Consider the following 27854-nt stretch of genomic DNA (forward strand, 5'->3'; position numbering starts at 1 on the left):
AAGATTCCAAATTAATCCTATTGGGTCTCCCAAACGTTATTTGATTTCTTCCTCCTCACTCCCCCCAAAATGGTTTAAATAAACAATTCCTGCTCATTTAAGGAGTATTTTGCTGTTCCCATCCATTTTACGGATGCGCGCGACCATTGCAAAAAAAAAAAAAAAAATAGAGACAGAAGAATCTTGGTAAGAACTCTCACAGAATACAGTAAGTACATTTAATGTTCTTCATTCGTTTTAATGTCAGAGTGAGTAATTTGGTGGTGTAACATTCTCTTCCTCTTTTCAAAGATTCGCGTATAAAGCTTAAAAATATGGCTGAATATTATGAGAAAGGAAAACATTTTTAAAAAATATCTACAGATAACAGAAAATATTTGAAATTATATATATATATATATATATATATATATATATATATATATATATATAATTTCAAGTCTCCTTTTGTGGAATTGATCTTTCTCTTTTCCTTTTACATTAAGATATATATATATATATATATATATATATATATATATATATATATATATATATATATATATATATATATATAATTTCAAGTCTCCTTTTGTGGAATTGATCTTTCTCTTTTCCTTTTACATTAAGCTAATTCAAAATATTTTCTGTTCTCAAAATATGTTCTGTTTACTATATTATATATATATATATATATATATATATATATATATATATATATATATATATATATATGATTACTTCATTTAATAACATAAAATAATATACGAAGATATAATTTTATACGTAAATTTTTAGTATTTACTTCAATAGTGCTCAATGCATAGGTAGAGCTAGGTGTGAAAATATATATGGCAATTAAGCTACACAGAATATTCCATGCTTCATTCTCGTGAGAATTCGTCAGGCGGAATATTCTGTGTAGCTTAATTGCCATATAATATTTTCATAACTTACTATAAACATATATATATATACGTACATATCTATCTATCTATATATCTATAAAAGTGAAAGTGTCTGTCTGTCTGTCTGTCTGTGTGTTTGTGTGTGTGTCTGTGTACATTTCCCTACGCAATAACTCTGTTAATTTTTAGTCTACAGACTCGAAATTTGATATACTTTTATTTTGGCTCAACATACACGTCCAAACACCCGGGCAACGCCGGGCTGAAATGCCAGTGTGCACACACACACACACACATATATATCCTAAAAACAGCCTATCCTGCCTTGACAGAGTACAAATAGACTTCGTGGCTTAGTGGGGGATGCCCTTTTCTCTACCCTGCAACCTCTCTCCCACAGAAGAGACGTTGCGAGCCTATCCTTGTTTTATCATTATTTCCATGGCAGGTGCTCATCTGAACTCCAATCTCTGGTGCCCCCTCGCCAATCTTTCACGAAAAACACCAGTCTAGCTGAATCCACTGTGAAAAATTCCCCCCACTCTATATCTGTGCCTTAATCAAAACGCGGATTCCATGAACAAAACTTCTTTCTTAGAACTGCCCGCCTGTGGAACTCTGTTCCGTCTGCCTGCTTCCCACCGGACTACAACTTGGATGTGTTCAAGTCCAATGTTAACAAATTCCTAATTTACCGCCCCCTTAAGTAAACACTTCATCAAATCTCCACACTAACGTAATGTACTTGCAATATCCCTTATCCCTGAGTGGCTTCCGGGCCTTGATAAGTGGTGATCACTGTGTAAAAAAAAAAAAAATATATATATATATATATATATGTATATATATATATATATAAGTGAACGTGTCTGTCTGTCTGTCTGTCTGTCTGTCTGTCTGTCTGTCTGTGTGTTTGTCTGTCTGTCTGTCTGTCTGTGTACATTTCCCTACGCAATAACTCTGTCAATTTTTAGTCTATAGACTCGAAATTTGAAATACCGGGTACTGAGATTTGGGAAAATCGATGTGACGGGTGTCAGCCAGAAATTTGGCTGTTAAGGCGTCAAATTTCAACGATTTGACCTTTAAGAACTCTACCAAACTCCTCCGACAATTTTGGGTCTAGACACTTGAAATTTTAGATATAGGTTCCTTGAACCTGGATCTAACTTAATAAAGTGATTTCAGCCCGAAACTATAAATTTTAAGGGGTCATAATAGGGGTCAAAGTTTTTAAAAAATTAACCATTTTTTTTGTTTTTTTGCTTTTTTTGCACAGCATACACCTCCAAACACCCAAGCAACGCCGGGCACCCCTGCTAGTATATATATATATATATTACCGATTCTTATCCCCGATTCTTTTAAATTTCTAAATATATAGTTGTTTTGTATTTGTCGGGGGGGGGGGGAGATATTACCGCAAAATCCATGTACTATGTGTATATATTTTCACAAACGTAAAACTACATTTACTGGGCGTAATCTACAGATGTTATCCTTTCTGATAGTTTTAAATCAGTAAATATTTTATCATTTCATCATTTATATCGTGGAAATTTACATTTTAAATGAAAACAAACAAAAATAATAGCAAGAATTGTTTTTTGTATTGTAAAATAGATACTTATTTTTCCGATTCCAATACCAAATCTGATACCCCAGAAAGTTTCGATTTTTACAATTCCGATTCAGATTAATCGTTCCAACACTTTGACCCATTGTCAGTAAAATTTTCTGCCAAAAAAAAACGATTAAAAACTTGCCCTATGTCTGAATACACTTGATGTAACATTTCAAATGTTTAGACCAAAACTTGGCTGAGTAATTTGATAGAGACCGCAGAGGTCATGTTTTTTTAACTTATCCCAATATTGACCTCTTAACATTTATTGGTTTGGGCCCATACCAAATTAAAAAGTTTGATCTATGTCCTAGTAACCTATATCTAGAATTTCAAGTGTTTAGACCCAAAATTGTTGGAGGAGTTTGTAGAGTTTTCAAAGGTCAAATCGTTGAACTTTGGCTCCTTGTACAGCCAAATTTCTAGACAAAAACTGATTAAAAAGATTTTCCCAAATCTCAATAGCCTTAATGTCAAATCTCGAGTCTGTAGATTGAAAATTAACAGAGTAGTTTGGTAGGGAAATGTACACACACACACACACACATACACAGAAAATTTCACTTTTATATATATATATATATATATATATATATATATATATATATATATATGTGTGTGTGTGTGTGTGTGTGTGTGTGTGTGTGTGTGTGTGTGTGTAAAGTCGTATATATTTTATTAGTGATGGGACGATTCCAGTATTTTCTCTAATTCCAGTACAATTACCGATTCAAAGTCTTATTCTTTATAAATCTCTAAATATTTAACTACAAAATGGTTATTTTTCCCCAATGACAATAAAAACATATGTTAGTTGTGCATATATTTTTTTCAAACGTAAAAACGCACTTCATGAGAGTGATCTATAACTTTTAGCTTTACTGGTAGTTTAAAATAAATAAGTATTGATTATTTTATTATTACCACCAGTAGTCGAAGATTTTGTTTTAAACAAAATTAAATTTAAAAAAAAAAAAAAAAAACGATAATGAAGGAATCGTTTTTGGCATCGGAAAATAGGCATACATATTCCCATACCAATTAATTGTCTTGTCCCAATATATATATATATATATATATATATATATATATATTCAGCTACTTTGTTGAGTCGTAGATGACGAAACACGTGTCAGTGGATAATTGTATTTTAAAAATAATGCATATGCCGCTCCCCATTTGGAGCACCAAACTGGTAAAAGGGTAAATTATTTTTAACTCGAATTTAGGTAAAAATGCGCTTCCGTATAAATAATTGAATTTATTCAATAATATTGCTAACAAAAACAAACCAACAACATATATATATATATATATATATATATATATAGAGAGAGAGAGAGAGAGAGAGAGAGAGAGAGAGAGAGGGAGAGGGAGAGAGAGAGGGAGATGTTGTTGGTTTCTACTTAAAATTATTTCCAGAATGACATTAGGAGGGACAACGTGAAGGTTGCCAACATCCTAATTGATTTTTTTTCGACGCTTGTTGTTTGTTTGTAAACTGTAAAAGTAGTGGACGAATGTTTGTTTAACTAGATATTTGACGAGATGCTTTATGGGCGCCGCTTCCGTGGGTCGATCGGTAGAACTGCTGACTGTCAATGCGATGGTTCTAGGTTCAATCCTCGGCTTGAGAGAGGTGCTAGTGATACAATGAAACAGGACTATATATATATATATATATATATATATATATATATATATATATATATATATATATATATGTGTGTGTGTGTGTGTGTGTGTGTGTGTGTGCAGTACTGTTTCACAGCTCATCAGTTTGGCTGGCTTAGCAACTACCTCAAGCCAGGATTGAAACTCGACCGACTAGTTGACAGTCAGCGATTTTCTCAGCTATTTGGCTGCTGCTAAGATGGCATGCGAAATAACAATGTTTAAAGATTGTCCAAACGCCTAAGCTCTATTTGTTTACACAAAGAGCATTGCTTTATACACTAGCAATAGCAGTTTGTTATTTAGAGAGGGGGGATTAATAACATGAAATAAACGATTTATTTGAATTTTTTATGTAAGTCAATAAAAGGCATGAATTGCCTGAGAAAACGCAAGAACGAATGGCCAGGTCTGCTTCTTGTTTTTCTTTCTTATTTTTTTTCTTCTTTTTTTTTTAGTAAAACAATTCAAATATATAAGGGTATTTTTGTCTGTGGGGCAGGGTTGTGAGATATAGATACTTTGAAAGCTGTGGGCAATGAATTGATTGATTACATAAATCACAAAGCAAAAATCGATAAATACTTGCATTCATGTCTTAAGTAGAATTGACGGATTTTTTAGAGAGTGGAGTTAATGCTTTTCGGGCACTCCCTAATAAAATAAATATTTCAACACAAGCTACTGAATAAACGAACAAACGACTTCGTAAAACTTGCAAGGAAAAGGTTTATTGAAGTAAGGCAAGATGCCATTTAGATATAGCTGGGGTAGAACTCGTCTGCATTTGCCCGGTAGTTATTCCCAAGTGGGGACCGACGATACCGATGTAGGCAAAGAGAGAGAGAGAGTGAGGAAACAGGTCCGCTCTCTTTGACGTCTCGCTGGAAAAAGGGAGAGTTTTTCTTGTCCGGGACGGAAGCAGTTATAGTTCCTTAAGGGGGTAAGGAAGATCCCTGCGCTATGCCTCTGATTGGTCAGTATGTGCCATATCGCACAGTCAGGGGAGGCACTGGCCCACAAGAAAAGAGTTCTATTTGTTTCTGCTACAGATTTCTTCCTTATAATTTAATCAACTATTTCATTACTTACTGATTTTGCCCCTCAATACATGTACAAAGTGCCTTAAATAAGTTTCCACATTTTTTTTTTTTTGTACAGGCATTTAAAATTATCATAGACTCTTGAAAATTCAGAAAATGTTATTGCTATACATCTTATGAGATGACTAAGCAATTTTTTATAATTTAAAGTTCAAATGAACAGCTACAGCAGGTATTGGAATACACCCTACTAAAGCCCGACTGTCACAGCTGGCGAATTTCAAAAATGCAACCTGAATGTGAAAACACTTCAGAAGAACGATAGGCAATAAAATTATGTTTTAAACTTGGAAAAATGCCACAGAAACGTATGGAATGCTTCAGACTGCTTTTCGTCCATCTTGCGTGAATCGAGCATCAGTTTTTGAGTGGCATAAGAGATACAAGAAAGGTAGGGAGTCTGTGAGGGATGATGAGAGGTGTGGGAGGAGTAAGGAAGTCAAAACACTAGAGTTGATTGGCCAAATAAAGAATTTCATCGATAAGGACCGTCGTGTGTCTATAGAGACAATAAATGCACAGTTTGATGTCAGTGTTGGAACTGTACACACAATTATTCATGAGGAAATGAAGATGCGGATGATTTGTGCAAAGTTTGTCCCAATAGTTCTCAAAGAAGATCAAACTAATTGACCAAGATGGGCATCAATTCAGATCCTCACCTTCCTTATAGTCCAGACCTTGCTCCTTGTGACTTTTGGTTATTCCCTAAGCTCAAGGAAAACTTTAGAGGCTGTCGCCATATGACAATTGAGGAGACGGAAAGAGGCTGTGATAAGGGTCATTGACACGCTTACACAAGAGGACTTCCATGGCGTCTTCTAGAAGTTGTTGGAACGGTACAACAAGTGCATTGCAGCCGGAGGAGATTACTTTGAAGGGGACTAGAGTTTCGTGTGTGTACTATCAGTTGCTGAAATATTTTTGGACTATAATGGGGGTATGATCCAACACAGTCGGGAGATTCTATTTATAAACGATGCTGCTAGGAACTGACGAATCAAATTAATTCACGTTCCACTACCAACCAATCAGAAACCAGAATTGCTTCATAAAAATGAAACCTTTTCTTTAGCAACTTCACATATGTTTTTTTCGTGTCAACACGGAAAGAATCTTTTGTTCTGTGGCTTTCAACTCAAGAACTATCTATTGAGAACCAGTCACCTCCAGGACTTGTGTAGAACAACTAACCATTGCAGACTGTTCTGTCTACTGAGAACCAGTCACCTCCAGGACTTGTGTAGAACAACTAACCATTGCAGACTGTTCTGTCTACTGAGAACCAGTCACCTTCAGGACTTGTGTAGAACAACTAACCATTGCAGACTGTTCTGTCTACTGAGAACCAGTCACCTCCAGGACTTGTGTAGAACAACTAACCATCGGAAACTGTTCTGAAACTAAACATGGCTTACAACTCTAGAAATATGGGCACGCTAAAAGTACCCATATGAAAAAAAGTCTGGAAACTTATTTAAGGCGCCTCTTACTTCGTTGCCCGACTTCTCTCAAGTATTTTAATTCACTTATTCGAACATTGTATTCCTTATACCCAACTTTGTAACTTGTAAAACTTTCCTTGGGAATACCCCCCTCCTCCGTTAGAAATTCTCTTATTTACAATTTTCTAAACTTTTGAAATTCACGTAAACTAATATTTATTTTTTATTTTTATTTTATTAGTTATTTCCTTTGACGAGAAGAGCTTAGTTTTGAAAATCCGTGAATTAAGGAAAAAAATGTCTTTTTTTTTATCCATGTTTGAACATTTTATAATGTAAATTTTATTTTTTATCATTTCAATTTTTGCTATATTAATACTCGATCTGCAATAATGAGCATTCCTTTATCACGATGAGATCTAATATAAATTTATATTTGTATTATTCAATTAAATTTATAAATATATACTTTACTTTATTATATAGATAATAATCATTATAAACATGTTTCTGTGTAACCGTTTTGCTCTTCTAACTAGTATTGTTCTTCGAGAGTGGAATGTCTGTGATTGATGCCAGATGCTAGTGGCATTGAGTTCGATCCCTATCATGCTGATGACGGCTAAGAGTTAGAAACATGCACGTAATAATATTTTATGCACGTAATAATATTTAATGAATGCCAGACATTCACCCGCTATCTGATACAATCCAATCGAGTAATCTTTTTTAAATTCTAATTGTCCCTTAAATCTTTTTAAAAATCGTCCCTCAAATCTTTTTAAAAATCGTCCCTTAAATCTTTTTAAAAATCGTCCTTGAAATCCTTTTAAAAATCGTTCCTTAAATCTTTTTAAAAATTGTCCCTTAAACCTTTTAAAAATTGTCCCTTAAATCTTTTTAAAAATTGTCCCTTAAATCTTTTTAAAAATCGTCCCTTAAATTTTTTTAAAAATCGTCCCTTAAATCCTTTTAAAAATCGTTCCTTAAATCTTTTTAAAAATTGTCCCTTAAATCTTTTTAAAAATCGTCCCTGAAATCTTTTTAAAAATCATCCCTTTAAATCGTGAGCTTTAAATTAAATCAAATAAAAAATACAATTAAAAGAATCACTTTGGCATCGGAAAATTGGTACACATTTTTCCGATTCCGATACCGATTGCAATACCCTCAAATCTCAAATAATCCGATTCCCAATTCCGATTCAAATTAATCGTCCCAACGCTAATATAAGTCTGAAGAAAGGCTGTTCTTGTGAAAATTTTCAAACGACATAATGTTTGAATTTGTCCAAATGGTCTTGAAACAATTGTAACTAACAATGAAATACACTTTTTGTTGTTATCAACCCATTCTTTGAAGTCTTGGTTTTTGTTAAAACAGTATATGAATGCTCAATTATGAAATATGATAATTTTGTAGTTTATTTTTTAAGTCATCTCTTTTTGGCTTAAAATTTATTGGTATATGAACGATTACTGAATTATATAAACCCAGTAAAATTCGGAATACAACAAATAAGACTATATATATATATATATATATATATATATATATATATATATATATATATATATATATTTCACTTGCTTTACATAAGCATTAGTATGTCGCTACACATTCATGAGCATGTTTCGGTCAGCCAGTTACAAATAACTATGGGCTCGTTTCAGGCGATATTGCTTATACAAAAGCTTAATCCGTAATTCAAAAAAAGTGGTCAGGAGGTCACATTAAATGTCATTCAAAATAAGAAATGGTGCTTAATATATGTAGAAAAGACGGTAAAAAGGCGGTGGGGATTAAGGTTTGGGTCAAAATAGAAAAAGAAAAAAGCATAGAGGCAAAATAAAGGAAGGAAAAGATGGTAAGAGAAAGAAAAAAAGAAAATATGGGAAAAAAAAAGAAACAGGGGAAAAAGAATACAGATAAGAACAATAACATCAATTAATAAAAATAGTAATGCCATACTATATATTGCTATAAAAGTGAAATTGTCTGTTTGTGTGTATGTGTGTGTATGTGTCTGTCTGTCTGTGTACATTTCCCTACCAAGCTACTCTGTCAATTTTCGGTCTACAGACTCGAGGCTTGATATAAAGGATACTGAGATTTGGGAAAAACCTTTTAATCAGTTTTCGGCCAGAAATTTGGAATTTAAGGGGTCAAAGTTCAACGATTTGACCTTTGAAAACTCTACCAAACTCCTCTGACAATTTTGGGTTTAAACACGTGAAACTTTAAATGTAGGTTACTTGGACATGGATCAAACTTTTAATTTGATTTGAGCACCAAAAATAAATATTATAGGGTCAAAAACGGGGTCAAAGTTTTTAAAAAATTGACTTCTGCAGTCTCTAACAAATTACTCAGCCAATTTTTAGTATAAACATTTGAAATTTTACATAAAGGGTAATCAGATATAGGACAAGTTTTTAATCGGTTTTTGGCCAAAAATTTTGCTGCTAAGAGGTCAAAGTTCAAAAGATTTGACCTTTTCGGTCTCTAGCAAACTTCTCCGCCAATTTTCGGTCTAAACATTTGAAATTTGACATAAAGGGCATTCAGACAGCTTTTTAAACAGTTTTGAGAGGGGGGAATTTGGCTGCAACAGGTCAAATTTGAAAGAATAAACCTTTGCATACTCTACCAAACTCCTCCGCCAATTTTGGGTCTAAACACTGGACATGGGTCAAACTTTTTAATTTGATTTGAGCCCAAAACAATAAATGTTAAGCGATCAAAATTGGGATCAAAGTTTAAAAAAAATTTTCCTCTGCGGTCTCTACCAACTTTTCTCTATGGTAGTATGGTAGTTGAGGAAGCCTATTATATAGAAAGGCATTAGCGTACATGTGCACACTTTTTAATAGATACATATGCACGTAAAGTTATGAACAGTACATAGGACCCGATCAAAGCTGGGCGGAACTGCTAGTATATAAAAAAAAATGAACTACTGTTAATAAAAATAAAAAAATTAAAAAAAAAAAAGACTAGAAAATCACACAGCGGACGGATTTAATGATTATCATCAATAATAATAAAAATCAAACACGATAACGAATATAAGATTAAAGAATAAAAATAAAAAATGTGAAAATGCGAAAATAAATATAAAAACAAAAAAAATATAAGCTCATCAAGAAAAAAAAATATATATGCATGTGTTTCAGATGTCAAACACAGGAAATAAAGCAGACGTTCGGCGATAACTGCCAGTTTATAAAAATAAATCGGTCAACAATGGAAATTTGTAGGTTGAAATCTAGCTAGGTTAGAGATTTAAATTTACTGTAATTTACTGATGATAATAAACACGAATGAAATAATTAATAGAATTCGCTACGGTCACAATCAACTACTACCACTACTACTTTCACTACTACCACTACTATTGCCACTTGGGGAGGCTTACTGCCACCCATATTCCTATGAAGACCACCAATGAAAAATTAATGGCAAGCGGCTGTTGCGATAACGCAAAAGTTATGGAAAAAGGTGGAGAGTACTGTAAGTCTGGGGAGACTTGTTGTCACTCAGGCTCCAGGGAACACCAAAAGTTGTTCTCAAAGAGCAATCTTTGATAATGGCTTGTGGGACTAATCCTAATGAGTAAATAGTAATAAGGTTTATTGCCATCTAGATTTCAGTGCAGATCAAAAATCATTGCCAACTAGAAATCAATGGTACACGGTTATTGCGATAACAAATACAACTGTAAAGATTATCAAAAGAGATGGAACGTACTTTAAAAACTGGTGAGACTTTCTTTTTTTTACAAAGGAATCACCACTTATCAAGGTACAGAGGCCACTCGAGGATAAGGGTTAAAGAATGTACAGTAGTCAAAAGGACAATATAGTAATCGTTAGAAGTGTAAATTTGGTAAATTGGATTACTTAAGGAGCCCAGAAGTTTATCAAAACATGGAGCCTCCTCAAGACGAGAGCCATTCATTTCAATTGATGCCAGATGGGCATCAGAGCGTTGATGATATAAAGATAGAAGTTTGGTTTTAGATGCATTAAAAGTAACCAGCCACTTTTTCCCCATTGTACCGCATGCTCAAGATCAGAGGAGAGAGAATCACAAAGAACTTGATCGTTTATGGCCTTTGATGTGCTGCCATAGATGGTAGTGTTGTCAGCAAAAATGTCTATGAATGATGTAAGGATGTGACTTGGAAGATTATTAATGTAGATCAGGAAGAGAGTTAGGCCCAGGATGGACCCATGAGATACTCCAGCATTAACACTATTAGCTTCTGATTTCTGCCCATCAACCACTACTCTTATGAAGCTATCAGAGAGAAATGATTTAATAATTGAAAAGACATTTCTAGCTATACCATAGCTGGAGATCTTGTGAAGTAGACCTTTATGCCATATCCTATCAAAGGCCTTTAATATGTGAAGAGAAATTGCCCAAGAAAGGAAGCTTCCGTCGATAGATTCGCTAATCCTATGAGATATAACCGTAAGTACATCTGCTGTAGATTTAGTAGAACGGAAACCATATTGCATATCACTAAGAAGGTTATTTTGCTGAGATGGTTGACTACTTCTCTATTTAACACGGATTCAAGTAATTTACTCATTACGCAAAAGAGACTTATTGTTCTGCACTGAGAGGGAGATGACTGATCATCTGAATTCTTAAATACAGAGCATACACATGAAATTTTCCAGGGTATTGGGAAGTAATTCTCCTTAAGACAATGCTTAAACAGCTTTGTAAGTATAGAAGCTAGTTCTGGTTGAAGCTTTTTCAGCACTATAATTGGAATGCCGTCAGGGCCAGTTGTTTTACTGGAATCAAGGTTTTTGATTAGCTTGGCAACATCCCGTGTTTTCTGATGCAGGTGGAAATATGGGGGATTGGTGGCCTTGGTCGCATAGGGTAGAATTAGCAGCAAAGTTCTTGGCACAGAGTTTCGCTCTGTCTGATGCTGACGAGATGACCTCAGGTCTATTGATGATAGCTGGGATAGAGCACATGCTTCTGTTGAGGATCCTGTTTGCTATTTGCCAGAAATGGTGTGAACCAACCCGCTACTTAGCCACTTTGGACTTGATGGGCTGAATATACAACTCTCTCACGTTGTTTATTACTCTTTTACAGTGGTTGCTGGCAGTCCTGAAAGTGGATTTAGTTTCAGTACATCTATTATGTTGGAAGTAATGGAAAAAGTGATTTCTGTTCACAATGGCAGCAGCAAATTCTGGAGAGAACCAAGGCTGGCTGTTAGGTTTTTGCTGGAATGTTTTCGAGGGTATATAGCGGTCTATACCTAGAATTAACCATTCCGTCAGGTCTGATACTGTAAAGGACATATCATTTTTAAACATGGAATGCAGGTGTAGATATAATATAAATATACGGAAGCTATCCCAGTCAGCCATAGGGTATCGATATACTGTACGATGGAGAGGTACGTCTGAGGACTAATTACATTTTGTTTATATTTTAACTGATACAACAGAGGAAGATCCTAGTGGAGACAGAACATAAGATGAACATAGCTCAGGGCAAGTTGTGAGGAAAAGATCTAGGAGACTTGCATACCGACCGTTAGTATTGGGCACACGGGTGGATTCGTGAACAATCTGAGTGATGTCATAAGCAATAGAGAAATCGTGACAGAACCTCCCCTCATCATCTGTTCTGTTTGAATAAATTAACCATTCCACAATATAAAGATTGAAGTCTCCACAGAAGTGAATCTTAGCCGAAGGATGAGTAGATAGGATGTAGACAATTTTCACAGATATGCTTTTAAAGATAGTAACTCCGTTGTTGTGGGATCAATAGAAGGCAAATATAAACGCAATTGTGTAAGCAAGTGCGACCCAGAAGCACATATAAGGTACCTATTTACTATGCCTCCCCACGGGACAGAGTTAGACACCAGGGTCGTTTTTTAACGTGGAGAAAAGGTACAAAAATAAAAATTGTCTCAGTCGTGAAGGATTTCTCCTCCACCGAAAGAGAACAAGAAATAGAAGTGCAGCATCTGAAGAGCAGATCCTATTTACAATGCCTCCCCACGGGACAAAGTTAGACACCAGGGTCGGTTTTTAACGTGGAGAAAAGGAACAAAAAATAAAAATTGTCTCAGTCGTAAAGGATTTCTCCTCCACTAACAGAGAACAAGAAATTGAAGAGTAGCATCTGAAGAACAGATGGTATTTATTTTCTCCCCCACCGAGCAAATTAGGCACAAGGCCAATTTTTAATGTGAGGAGTGAAGGGAGGGGGAAGGGAAAAAAGGGGACCAACTGTGGGAAATGGGAGCTGGTTAAAGGTCAGGCATGTGGGGTTGCCCCCACATCTGGTCTTTGCTAGTCATAGCTTGCAGTATCTGAAGAACAGATGGTATTTATTTGCTCCCCCACCGAGCAAATTAGGCACAAGGCCGATTTTTAATGTGAGAAGTGAAGGGATGGGAAGGGGAAAAGGGGACCAGCTCCCGAGAGGTGGGAAATGGGAGCTGGTTAAAGGTCAGGCATGTGGGGTTTCCCCCACATCTGGTCTTTGCTAGTCATAGCTAGTCATAGCTTGCAGCATCTGCCGGAACAGATGGTATTTATTTGCTCCCCCACCGAGCAAATTAGGCACAAGGCCGATTTTTAATGTGAGGAGTGAAGGGAGGGGGAAGGGAAAAAGGGGACCAGCTCCCGAGAGGTGGGAAATGGGAGCTGGTTAATGGTCAGGCATGTGGGGTTGCCCCCACATCTGGTCTTTGCTAGTCATAGCTAGTCATAGCTAGTCATAGCTTGCAGCATCTGCCGGAACAGATGGTATTTATTTGCTCCCCCACCAAGCAAATTAGGCACAAGGCCGATTTTTAATGTGAGGAGTGAAGGGGAAATGGGGACCAACTCCCCGGGGAGTAGGGGAGCTGGATAGTGACAATTGGTATGAAGGGTTGCCCCTACATTGACCAAGGTCTTATATGTGGGGTCGCCCCCACATATGGTCTTTGCTTGCAGTATCTGCCGGAACAGATACTACACTTTGAGATATTAAATCTTTTATTCATGTTAAAAAATACAGTCAAAATTAACGAAGAACAAAAAACTTAGGCACATGGCCAACTCAAAAGGGGGGATTTTGGGGGTCGTTGGTCATCCTTGTCACTCCAGAACTAAACAAAGTCAAAAGTTTCTCCCAGCTAGTATCTTCTTTCACCATAATACCGCATTCACCCTTTCATATTGGGGGACGTCCTAGTAACTCCCAATTTTTAAAACATTTTTTATTGACGTGTAAATACAAAAAAGATAACAATAAAATGGTAACAATAATTCATTTGTGTCGAGGGCGGGGGAAGAAAAAACAAAAGGTGATTAGTAGGACCCTCCCAACCCCGTCTAATTGATAGACTGCCCGTTCCACTAGGTTTGTAAAAGGAACCTCGCTTCTGCGGGTCAGTCTCTAGGTGGGGATGCCCTCTAGATGGGGGTGAATGGAGAAAAGAAAATTTTTGTGGGTAAGGGATGGAGGTTAGTTTGTATTTCTTTTTCTCCAAGATGGGTAAAATTTAGAGGAAGGGGTGAGAACAAAAATTGCAGGTAAGAGGGGATGGGGATCTTGGAGGCTTCCTAATCGGGGAGGGATGGAACACACACTCAGCTAGCTGAGAGACTACTTCTTTGATCTTGGCCAAAAGGCCAAGAAAAGCACATATAAGGTAATTAAAGATCTTTTCTGGAGATGCGATTTGGGGGGGGGTCATATCAGGCTGATAACGTCAGCCCAGATAAAATGTTTACCTTCATCATCCTTACTAGTGACATGGCTACAAGGATAGACATAGAAACAGAAAATTTCCGACATCTCTAGCGACTGTTCAAGTAAAATACTGTCAACCTAGAATACAGCTTTTTCAGAAAAATCATTCATTAGAAATGAAGACTGAAAGAAAAATAAAGAGAAGGAAAGTAACGGGAGCTGCTGATAACGCACTCACAATACATTGTCTACTCTCCAATAAAAAACAAACAGAAAACATGATAGTATTAAGTATTGTACTTAATATAAGTCCAATTGACGTGTTTAAGGGAAAGTATGGCGATAGGTTCCCCTCTCACTAACTGAAAATTAATAGAATTTTCGAATCTATTTATGCTATATTTAAAATCAATTTGCTAGATTTTAATGAACACATGCATGAAAATCTGTTACTAAATAAAACAATCAAAATAAAACATATATCAATTATAAAAAATATATCAATTATAAAAAAATATATCAATTATAAAAAATATATCAATTATAAAAAATATATCAATTATAAAAAAATATATCAATTATGAAATATATATCAATTATAAAAAATATATCAATTATAAAATATATATCAATTATAAAAAATATATCAATTATAAAAAAATATATCAATTATAAAATATATATCAATTATAAAAAATATATCAATTATAAAATATATATCAATTATAAAAAATATATCAATTATAAAAAATATATCAATTATAAAATATATATCAATTATAAAAAATATATCAATTATAAAATATATATCAATTATAAAAAATATATCAATTATAAAATATATATCAATTATAAAAAATATATCAATTATAAAAAAATATATCAATTATAAAATATATATCAATTATAAAAAATATATCAATTATAAAATATATATCAATTATAAAAAATATATCAATTATAAAAAATATATCAATTATAAAATATATATCAATTATAAAAAATATATCAATTATAAAAAATATATCAATGATAAAAAATATATCAATTATAAAATATATATCAATTATAAAAAATATATCAATTATAAAATATATATCAATTATAAAAAATATATCAATTATAAAAAATATATCAATTATAAAAAATATATCAATTATAAAAAATATATCAATTATAAAAAATATATCAATTATAAAAAATATATCAATTATAAAAAATATATCAATTATAAAAAATATATCAATTATAAAATATATATCAATTATAAAAAATATATCAATTATAAAATATATATCAATTATAAAAAATATATCAATTATAAAAAATATATCAATTATAAAAAATATATCAATTATAAAAAATATATCAATTATAAAAAATATATCAATTATAAAAAATATATCAATTATAAAAAATATATCAATTATAAAAAATATATCAATTATAAAAAATATATCAATTATAAAAAATATATCAATTATAAAAAAATATATCAATTATAAAAATATATCAATTATAAAAATATATCAATTATAAAAAATATATCAATTATAAAAAATATATCAATTATAAAAAATATATCAATTATAAAAAATATATCAATTATAAAAATATATCAATTATAAAAAATATATCAATTATAAAATATATATCAATTATAAAAAATATATCAATTATAAAAAAATATATCAATTATAAAAAATATATCAATTATAAAAAATATATCAATTATAAAAAATATATCAATTATAAAAAATATATCAATTATAAAAAAATATATCAATTATAAAAAATATATCAATTATAAAAAATATATCAATTATAAAATATATATCAATTATAAAATATATATCAATTATAAAAAATATATCAATTATAAAAAATATATCAATTATAAAAAATATATCAATTATAAAAAATATATCAATTATAAAAAATATATCAATTATAAAAAATATATCAATTATAAAAAATATATCAATTATAAAAAATATATCAATTATAAAAAATATATCAATTATAAAAAATATATCAATTATAAAAAATATATCAATTATAAAAAATATATCAATTATAAAATATATATCAATTATAAAATATATATCAATTATAAAAAATATATCAATTATAAAAAATATATCAATTATAAAAAATATATCAATTATAAAATATATATCAATTATAAGAAATATATCAATTATAAAATATATATCAATTATAAAAAATATATCAATTATAAAATATATATCAATTATAAGAAATATATCAATTATAAGAAATATATCAATTATAAAAACTGCAATAAATATAAATACTATTAACATTTGCCTCTTACAAAACAGAATACATCACAAACAACTTATCTGCTAACGGCTTCCGTCTTCAAGGAAAAATATTAAAGATATTCTTCACGTTAGAGTCAGTTCAGCGTTCCAGAAAAAGGTTCAAAATTGTAAAATGCTACTCTTGCCTTACAAATTGGTTTTGTGATGTTTTAAAGAATCAAATCAAAAAGTTTGATCCATGTCCAAATAACCTACATCTAAAATTTCAAATTGGCGGAGGAGTTCAATAGAGTTTTCAAAGGTTAAAATTGCTTAACTTTGACCCCTTGACAACCAAATTTCTGGCCGAAAACCTATTTAAAAGATTTTCCCAAATCTCAATGCTTCTTATGTCAAATCTAGAGTCTGTAGACTGAAAATTGATAGAGTAGTTTTGTAGGGAAATGTACAAACACACACACACACACACACACACAATTTCACTTTTATAGATATACTAGCAGTTCAGCCTGGCTTTGCTCGGGCCCTGTGTACTATTCAAACTTTATGTGTATATGCATATATATATATATATATATATTAAAAAGTTTGACTCATGTCCAGGTAATCTACATTTAAAATTTCATGTGTTTAGACCCAAAATTGGCAGAGGAGTATGGTAGAGTCCTTAAAGGTCGACTCTTTCAACTTTGATATCTTTGCAGCCAAATTTTCCCCAAAAAACTGATTGAAAAGCTAGCTGCATACATGACTACCCTATATGTAAAATTTCAAAAGTTTAGACCTAAAATTGGCGGAATAGTTTGCTAAAGACCGAAAAGTTCAAATCTTTTGAACATTGACCTCTTGGCAGCCAAATTTTCGATCAAAAACCGATTTAAAAGCTTGCCCCATGTCTAAATACATTTTATGTAAAATTTCAAATGTTTAAACCAAAAACTGGCTGAGTAATATGTTAGAGACCACAATGGTCAAAATTTAAAAAAGAAATTACACCAATTTTGACCCCTTAATATTCATTGTTTTGGGATTAAATCAAATTAAAAATTTTGATCTATGTCCAAGTAACCTGCATCTAACATTTCAAGTGTTTGTACCCAAAATTGGAGGAGGAGTTTGGTAGAGTTTTTAATTATCAAATCGTTGAACAGCCAAATTTCTGGCTGAAAACCAATTAAAACGATTTTCCCAAATCTCAATACCCCTTATGTCAAATCTCGAGTCTGTAGACTGAAAATTGACAGAGTAATTTGGTAGGGAAATATACACACGCGCGCGCGCACACACACACATAGACAATTTCACTTTATATATATATATATATATATATATATATATAGTGAGAGAGAGAGAGAGAGTCATCCACTAGGAGTGTCAGAATTCGACATTAAAAAAGGAGTGATTATGTAAAAGGTTTTATCGAAAAATAGACAATATTTGTTTAAATCGGTTTTCTTTAAAAAATATTTCACAAAATTCAACGAATTTTAATTTAATCTAAATATAATAAATAATAAATATAAAAAAATTCAAAAATAAATTTAAAAAATCACTTACCTATATAAAATACTAATCAATGGATGCTTCTATTCTTCATTTATAAGAATTTGTCCATATTTATATTTTATATTCCATGTATTTTTTAAATAAAAGAATTTTTTTAGACAACTATTTGGAAAGACCGCCATTACGTAAGCATTAACCGGTGTTAGCGAAGCGGTGTTTCTTCCTGTTTTGAAATATGGATGGATAAAAGGACCTAAAAACAACGCATACACGTAAGCCGTCAAGCCTTGTGCGTGAAGAAATATGTCACCGTATATGAAAAATAATCACATTTTACTTATTAGTTTTTGCCTTAAAAAAAGCACTCGACGAAATTTTGATTTTTTTTTTTTCTTCTTCTCTCAAAGAAATACATGATTGTTTGATTTAATATATTTTATTTCTTCTTTATGGAGTGAATTTCTTTTTTAAATATTTCTGTAAAAAGCTTTTTGTAAGCACTAACTTTATTCTATATATATATATATATATATATATATATATATATATATATATATATATATATATATATATATATATATATATATATATTTGTTTAAAAAAATTGCCTACCAAACTTCTCTGTGAATTTTTGGTCTATAGACATCAATCTTTATATATAGGCTATTCATACCCGTGCAAAACTTTATATTTTAGTTTTAGAGTAAGAATGCAATTTCGAATAACTAAAGATCCCTACTCGAAGCATGACTGACGGAACGAGAGCATGTTACTCCCGTGGATTAAATCAAGAGTTTTGTTTTAAATTCCGTAAAGATGTTCGAGATTAACAGAAAGATTCCCGAATTTGATGAAGATGTCAACCGCTATCTATTTCAGAATGAAGGAGATGACATCAGTCGGAATATTGTGAAAAAATATTGAAGAGAATTTATAGATGGTTTATTTGACATCAATCAAACCGAGGCAAAAAAGTTTTCTTTTCTAAAAAAATGTGATATGTGTTTGCAACAAATAAAAGATTTTTAATAAGATGTCTCATGAAATATTTTTGTGGATTTAATTTTTGTTTCGAGATGAGCTTTGCCAGATGGTTAGTGTTTCACAAAGTTTGAAATGCATGAAGCATCAAATTTAATGAAATGGAAAAAATTGTCGTAATTTTACGAAATTTTCTGAACAATATAACAACATTATAAGGTTTCACTTAAAAAAATTCAACGTGGTTTAAAAAAAAAAGTTTTAAACTTTGGACTTTACAGGTAAATTTCGAAAAAAATGCTTTTTTTTTTTATTAGAATATTTTATTTATTGATCTTTTATCTTCAGTTTGTGATATATAACACTTTGGTGCGTAAATTAATTATTTAAATTTTAATAGACATTTCAAAATGGGGGTGGGGCTTAATTAAAAAAAACGTTTGTCTAAAATATTATATTCAGTTTATTTGAAAGAGCATAAAATTTCACATTGGTCCTGAAAATATCGTAAAAATTAAACCACTCTAAAAATTTTGATAGATTTTTAAAGTTTAAAAATTGAAAAAAATTTCACTCGTAAAATTCAATTGACTTCATACGTAAAAAAAAATGGCTGGTTGAACGCGCACCGCACGCACCGCCGCACCGGCACTTTGTAAACACTGTTTTTTAAAAAATAATATTTCTATTATTTTTCAAACAACTTTAATAGTTTATTTTGGAAGTATATTCCATACAGAAAATAAACAACCCACTTTAAAAGGAGCAATTACGAGTTTGTTTGTTTTTTTATATTTTATTCGCAGTTTTCTGTTAGGGGTGTCAAAAATTCCCCAAAAATTCCGATATACCTAGTGAATCATTAATCAATAATGTTTAGACATCGTCCGAACGCATACGCCCGATTTCTTTACACAAAGAGCATCGCTTAATATATATACTTCCCTCCATTCCTCGCCCCCCCCCCCGCGCGGGGGGGGGCGGAGAATGGAGGGAAGTATTACTGTATCACTTTACTCTTTACTAGTTAAACATTTTATCCAAACAGAACATGTACTTGATATCATTAAATACATATTAATAGACACAAATCCCCGTCCGGCCGTCCACATGTATGCATGCGAGGAATATTAATCAAAATATAAAAATAATCAGGTCAGAACTCACGCGGGTCTGTTTTTAATAAGTAAGAGTTTGTTTTTTTGTTTTTTGTTGTTTTTTTTTTTTGTTTTTTGTTTTTTAGATTTTATATCAAATTATGACAAACTATTTGTACTTAACGGCAATAAATAAGGACGTAATAGGCGCATATTTTATTCAAACTCACGTTATCCAAACATAAACACAATTCCACCGAGACGTTAAAGCAGAGATTCTCAACCAAGGGTAAATTTACTCCATAGAGGTTTAAAGAATTATATAGTCGGGGGCTGAAGTACCTGATAATTTAAAAATAATTTTATTTCTTTTCAGAATGTTTAGAGAGATGGATATTAAGACTTTTTGCCACTCAAATGTCAAAAATAAAAGATGGCATCCCCAGTAAAAGATGAACTGGTTGAACTTTAATCTTCTGCTACTTTTAGAGAATAATTTGGAAAAAAAATTGGTGTACAATTTTTGGATAAAACTCACAGATTCGATAGAAAGCGCTTCAGTAGAATATGGATGAACAACAACTTCTGGACGCCATTTTATACAACATGCCGACTGAAATGAAAAAAAAAAAGACCGCTCGGCGAATGGAAAAGATATCCAGAAAAAATCGAAAAAAAAAAAGAATAACTACTCTGTCGTGTTCAATCAGACGTGCTTGAATATATATACAGTGATGATCATATTTATTGGCACGGTAAAATAAAAGTTAAATTTTGTCTAATAAATTCTAAAAAAGGGATTAAATTAAAGAAAATAACAAAGTATATTATGTATTTTTAACTGGCCTTTCCGATGCAGCAATCGGATTTTAGAAAAAATGAATAACAAAGGAACAACAAACATAATTGCAAAAAACCCTTGTTCAAAATTATTGGCACGGCTTTGTTTTTCTTTTAGTATCAGTATAATATCAATCAATTTCCGGTTTACGTGCTTTCTGAACTTTTTTATAGCCATATTATGCTTGTTTAACGCTAATTCAGTGAATAATTTTTTTCAGATAATTTTTAGATAGCGATTTATTTAAACTATTATAAGTGACTAAATTATAATTTTCAATCGCCATGGTTAAAACTAAGGAACACAGCGAAGACGTCAGGAAGCTTGTTGTAGCATGCCATACCAATGGGGAGGGCTATGATAAGATTTCAAAGAAGCTAAACCTTCCCAAATCCACTGTTAGAGCCATAATAAACAAGTTCAAATCGCAAGGCCACGTTATGAGTTTAGAGGGTAGAGGGAGAAAAAGGATTCTTTCCCCAAGAGATGAACGGAAAATTGTTCGACAAGTAAAACAAAACCCAAGGATCTCTGTTGGGGAGATTGTTGATGAACAGAGCACCTCTGGAGTGAATGTATCTCGACATACAGTTGGTAGAGTTTTGAAGAGAGCTGGTTTAAAAGCATGTCGTCCGAGAAAGACTCCCTTATTGAAGCCTATGCACCTGAAAGCAAGGCTAGCCTTTGCAAAACGTCATATTGATAAAGATGTTGCATTCTGGAAACGTGTTCTATGGACTGACGAAACGAAAATAGAGTTATTTGGCCATAATAAAGTGTCTTATATTTACAGAAAATCTGGCGAAGCTTTCCTGCCTAAGAACACCATACCCACAGTGAAGCACGGTGGAGGCAGTTTGATGTTTTGGAGATCCTTTGCTGCCTCTGGACCAGGGCGACTTGTTAAGGTCACAGGTAGCATAAAAAAGGAAGATTATGTTAAAATATTGGATGAAAACCTGAAAGACTCTGCTAAAGAGCTCTCACTTGGTCGTCGTTGGTGGTTCATGCAAGATAATGACCCAAAGCATTCGGCTAAACTGACTAAGAAATGGCTTGAGGACAATCATATTAATGTTTTGGAGTAGCGATCACAAAGCCCAGACCTTAATCCAATTGAAAATTTATGGAGAACATTAAAATGGAGGGTAATGCAAAGGAAGCCTAAGAATCTTATTCAATTGGAGGATTATTGTCAGGAAGAGTGGGCTAAAATTACTACTGAAGAGTGCAACAACTTGGTTGTAAACTATGAAAAGCGACTGAGGAAGGTAATCAAGGCCAAAGGCTATACAATTGATTATTAAATAAATCGTGCCAATAATTTTGAACAAGGGTTTTTTGCAATTATGTTTGTTGTTCCTTTGTTATTTATTTTTTCTAAAAAACGATTGCTGCATCGGAAAGGCCAGTTAAAAATACATAATATACTTTGTTATTTTCTTTAATTTAATCCCTTTTTTAGAATTTATTAGACAAAATTTAACTTTTATTTTACCGTGCCAATAAATATGATCATCACTATATATATATATATATATATATATATATATATATATATATATATATATATATATATATATATATATATATATATATATATATGTTCAAAGGTTGTGAGGGTTTTTGAAGCATGAAAAACGATGTTACTTTTTGTATTTAATATTTTTATTGTTATTTTTTATATTTCAAGCGGACCTCTGCTCTTGGTCACAAAAAAGTATCGAAATCATTATATATATATATATATATATATATATATATATATATATATATATATATATATATATATATATATATAACACAAAATGGTACATTGATATACTATCATTTGAATGATGATAAATATTACGAGAGGATTTAAAATAATGAATGTCTCTAAGCGAAAGTGTTTCTGTGGAACGACCTGGATTTGAACTTGGAACATTCATTTTCAGTGACGTGCAGAGAACTTTTTCAGGGCAGATGCTCAAGAGAAAAAGACGGTGTCTTGGTGGGGCACCGGTCTATAATATGTTCCTCTGAAAAGGGAACTTTTAAAACAAGAGTAAAAGGGGCAGGTACTTGGGCACCCTCTAGTATCCACCTTCTGCGCGTCCCTGTTCATGTTATTGTGGACTGTTACCCTCATGTTCATAGTTGTTGTTGTTTCGCCATGTTTCGACCAACTATTTTTCTGGCCTTCTGCGAGTGGTTAACCGCGACGAGAGACGTGGTGAAACAAGAACAACAACTATGAAAATGAGGATAACAGTCCGCAAAAAAAAAAAAAAAAAAATTTAAATCAATACATGAATTATGAAAACTCATCTCAAAGGATTCAAAAAATAAGATAATATATAATTGGCGCATTCATTTCGTCAGTCCATGTCGTTAAACACTTAGCCACCGTCGCCTAACAATGATGGTAGATGATGATGATGATGATGATGATGACAACGCCGCCGACGATGATGACGACGATGATGATGATGATGATTATGATGATGATGACGACGACGATAATGATAACGATGACGATGATGATGACGATGCTGATGACAATGACGCCGACGATGATAATGATGATGATGATAATGATGATGATGACAACGACGACGCCGACGATGATGATGATGATGATGATGATGATGATGATGATGATGATTTTTAATATCCCCCCATATGTTTCTTATCTTTCGGCTAGCAATAATTTCCGTTTCATTAGCCTTCATTTTCGAGTAGCTTTTGGCCTTGATGTTTGTCGACCCATAGTTATGCAATCCCTCGTCCGTTTATAATGGCAATCCCAAGTGTGTTTGCGAACGAAAACGAGGTTTTTCCTTTCCGAGCTAAATGAGAAAGCGTTTCAAGTTAAAAAAGGATTCTTTGTTGTCAGGATGTGAAGTAATTCAAACTGTATCGTTTTCCTGATTAACTGAAATATCCAACTGACATGGCATTCTTTGACCTCGTTCCGTTACCCCAAATTCGCAAATTCGCATCCGACCCAAACCTGAACAAAAGTGATTTTCTATACAAAAGTATTAAAGTTAAATATACACACAGACATGACAGAAACAAATTGACGCCCTTAATATCTAATAGTGTTGGGACGATTGATCGTAATCGGGAATCGGAAAAATCGCAACTATTAAGGGTATCGGAATCGGTATCGAAACAATTTGTGCCTATATTTCGATCCCAAAAACGATTCTTTTAATTGTCTTTTTTATGTGATTTTTGTGTAAAACAAACTTTTCCGCTGTTAATAGTAATGTTAAAATAGTAAATATTTATTGGTTTTAAACTATCAGGTTGACAATAAAGTTCTTACGAGTTTTAACTTTTACATTCAGATGAACATATCTTGGCTCAAACAAAAATTTATTGATTGAAATGAGCACCATCAAAATCAACACACTTTTGCCAATGCAAAACAAGTGTATTTATGACAGTAACGTAAAAATCTTGCGTTCTGGTGAAGATGAAGTCACTGAAGACGCTTTTGATATCGCTTAGGTTTTTTAATCATTTCTTATGCAGAAAGTTGTTGAGATGTTTAAAAATGTGGTAGTCGGTAGATAAGACATCTAGAGAGTATGGCGGATGAGGCAGAGTTTCATAGCCGAATTCCTTCAATCTCTGCAGGGTCTGTTTAGCAACATGCGATCATTGTCGTGGAGGAGAATTGGGCTTTTTCTGTTGACTAAAGCTGGGTGCTGTTGTCAAAGTTTCTGATGCATTTCATTCATTTGTTGACAGTACTTCTTCGCCATAATGGTTTCACCTGCATTCAAAAAAACTGTAATGGATGATACCGGTCATAGATCACCAAACAGTCAGCATGATCTTCTTTTGGTGCAACTCTGACTTCAGGATATGTCATGGAGCTTCGTCGATATTAAACCCCTGAACTGTGGTGGTTCTCGTTGTATAAAAGAAAGCACTTCATAACAGCGTTTCTTTTGGTTATCGTTCAAATCGTGAGGCACCCATTTATAAAGTTTTTTTGTCTTTCCGATCTCTCTCAAGTGGTTGGAAATTGTTGTATACGTTGCGCGAGCCTTTCTAGTCTCACACAAAAACACGCGTTCACATTTCAAGCTATATTACTTGTCATATACATACGCGCACACAAACATACGCGCACACATCCACACACGTACATATATTCACGTTCGCGTACATACACTCACATTCACGTGTATATACACACATGCTAACGTACACACATGTACTCACACGTACGCACACAAGGATAACGTCACTTCCCCTTTCAAAGGAAATCCACACATGCGCAAAAGACACACCGGAAACACCTATAAAAGGAAGAGACAAGCTGTTTCCAACCCTTTTCTTTTCAGACCAGCTTCCTAGCTGGGCGGTCTACAGACCGACAGCGTGCCTAGTTCGGCATGCGCGTACCTCACACCACTTGCTACTATGTGGGACAAAAAGCTATCAGATCGTACGTACACTTTATATGCTTTCTCTCTCCATGGCCTGGATTGACTTTTTCTCATTCTCACTCTTTCTCTCTACTACTTGTGCCAGAGAACACCACCGTGTAGCTGACGGCTAACATAGTGCACAGTTTAACTGATGCCAACCCTCTATCCTTTTCTTTGTCTACACGATGGACTGCCATTTCTCGTTCCATTACATTACTCACTTCTCTTCCCACGCGCGAACAAACGACAGTGACCCGAACGTGAGATGAACACACATTTCCTTTTTCCTTCTATACTACCAATCCTGCAACAAACGATGGTTACACCCGCGCGGACATGAACAGGTGTTATATCTAAAACATTCATTCTTTCAACAGTAAATAAACGACACGTTTATCTTATCCATCAATTGAGTTTTTGTTTCCTTCAATTCCATTCGTTTCATTATTTTTCTTTTGTAACGGGATTAGGATTTATATATCCTAGTCCTCTACAACGTTACGTCTAATTCAGAAGCAAGTTGTGCGTGGATTGGCTTCGACTAAGGCTCTTAATTGATCGTTGTCAACATCCGAGGACCCACCACTTACACTCATCATCTTCAAGACTCTCGTCGCCGCTACAAAATTTCTTTAACCACCATTGTGCTGTGCCTTCAGTAGTGGTTCTTCGGCCAAATACTTCATTGATATCGCAAGCTATTTCAGCAGTTTTTCGGCCTAGCTTGAATTGAAATAAGAAAATTGTGCGAATTTGCCTTTTTTTGCAATCTTATATTCAATGATGCGAAAAGAATACATAATTGTTTAAAACAATTATAATGCAAACGGTTAGACAGAACGAAAAACACTCTTTAAAATGATACATAAAGTAAAGGTATTATAACGAAAACTTATTTGAAAATATATCATTTGCAATCAAAATTAAAAATTCTGCAAGAACTTTCTTCTCAATCTAATATATATATATATATATATATATATATATATATATGTATACACACACACAAGGGAATCACCACTTATTAAGGCCACTCGAGGATAAGGGTTAAGGGGTGTACGGTGGTCACTAGGACAACAGAATAACATCTTTATTCCCAAATTAAATCATTTCTAAGCGAAACCATGATGGATATTTTGATTAAGTTTGGTGACAGTTAGTCAAGTGATGTGCACAAACAAACAAACAAATTTATTTACAAATTTCCCAATTCCAATTACTCTTCCAAACACTAAGCCAAGTCTAGAAGTAAAATAGTAAATGGTACTTACTTTGTATAGTTTGTGTTTTTGGGAGAGTTTTTTTTTTTTATATAAAGATTCGGGTAGACTCCTGGCAACTGTGCGCCTTTTCTTAAACCAAGCTCCAGGATTTGATTGATAAATATTTTAATAAAACTTTTCAATCCTGAAGGGATTATTTTTTTTTCAAAATATTAATTGAACTGATTAGTTACCTATACTTCATTGACAACTACATAAAAGTCGTCTATCGTATTTTTTCAGGTACGAAAATGAAAATGGCAACGCTGGTTATCTATCTTCTCGTGCTCCTACTTCCGATTTGTTCGAGTTCAGTTCTGAGGCACAAAGAAAAAATCGGGGAGAAAGCGGAAGTGAAAATTGCTGGTGAAAAATCGCCCGCTGTTGACTATGGATGGAGGATAACTTCCTACTGGGATGAAGAAGACGCTTCATACGTCATTTACATCTACAACATATACGACAAAGACTTTCGAGCATAGATCTGACCTTCAAAACTGTGCAGTGAGCAAGTCTAACTATAATTAATAAAAACGATTCCTATGTAACTAAGTCCATCTTATTACTCATTAAATTTATATATACAAGGGGCGTTCCAAAGTAATGCCACCTATTTTTTATTCTGCCTGAATGGATCAGAGAGGATTGCAAATTACATTGTTGATGATAATGATGACTGAACTTATGCATTCATGACCTGAAAGTTTCATCTCTCTGTTGCAGATATTGACGGTATGAGACTCAAAAAATATCTGTCGTGGATGTGTGTCAAAAGCAGAGATACGACATTGAATTCCTGGTAAAAGTGTATCAAGAACATTGGTGACTATGTAGAAAAATTAATTCTGGAGCACAAAAGGTCGCTCGTTTAAAATGGTACCCGTCTTAGTAGCTCTTAAACATTTTAGTTAAAAATAGGAGACCTTACTTTTGGAACGACCCTTGTTATCTATTATAATAAAGTAGTATTCCTGTC

General features: G+C 32.9%; 1 long non-coding RNA gene across 1 annotated transcript; it reads left to right on the plus strand.

Annotated features, from left to right (window-relative positions):
- Positions 1-27854, plus strand: LOC145259210 (uncharacterized). The gene is made up of 2 exons (XR_013864141.1): positions 1-208; positions 27122-27854. It is a non-coding gene; the product is annotated as an uncharacterized LOC145259210 (long non-coding RNA).

This window comes from Euprymna scolopes, chromosome 34 (genome assembly GCF_053919585.1).
Source record: "Euprymna scolopes isolate OS-2025 chromosome 34, ASM5391958v1, whole genome shotgun sequence".
In the NCBI taxonomy this organism is placed as follows: domain Eukaryota; kingdom Metazoa; phylum Mollusca; class Cephalopoda; order Sepiida; family Sepiolidae; genus Euprymna; species Euprymna scolopes.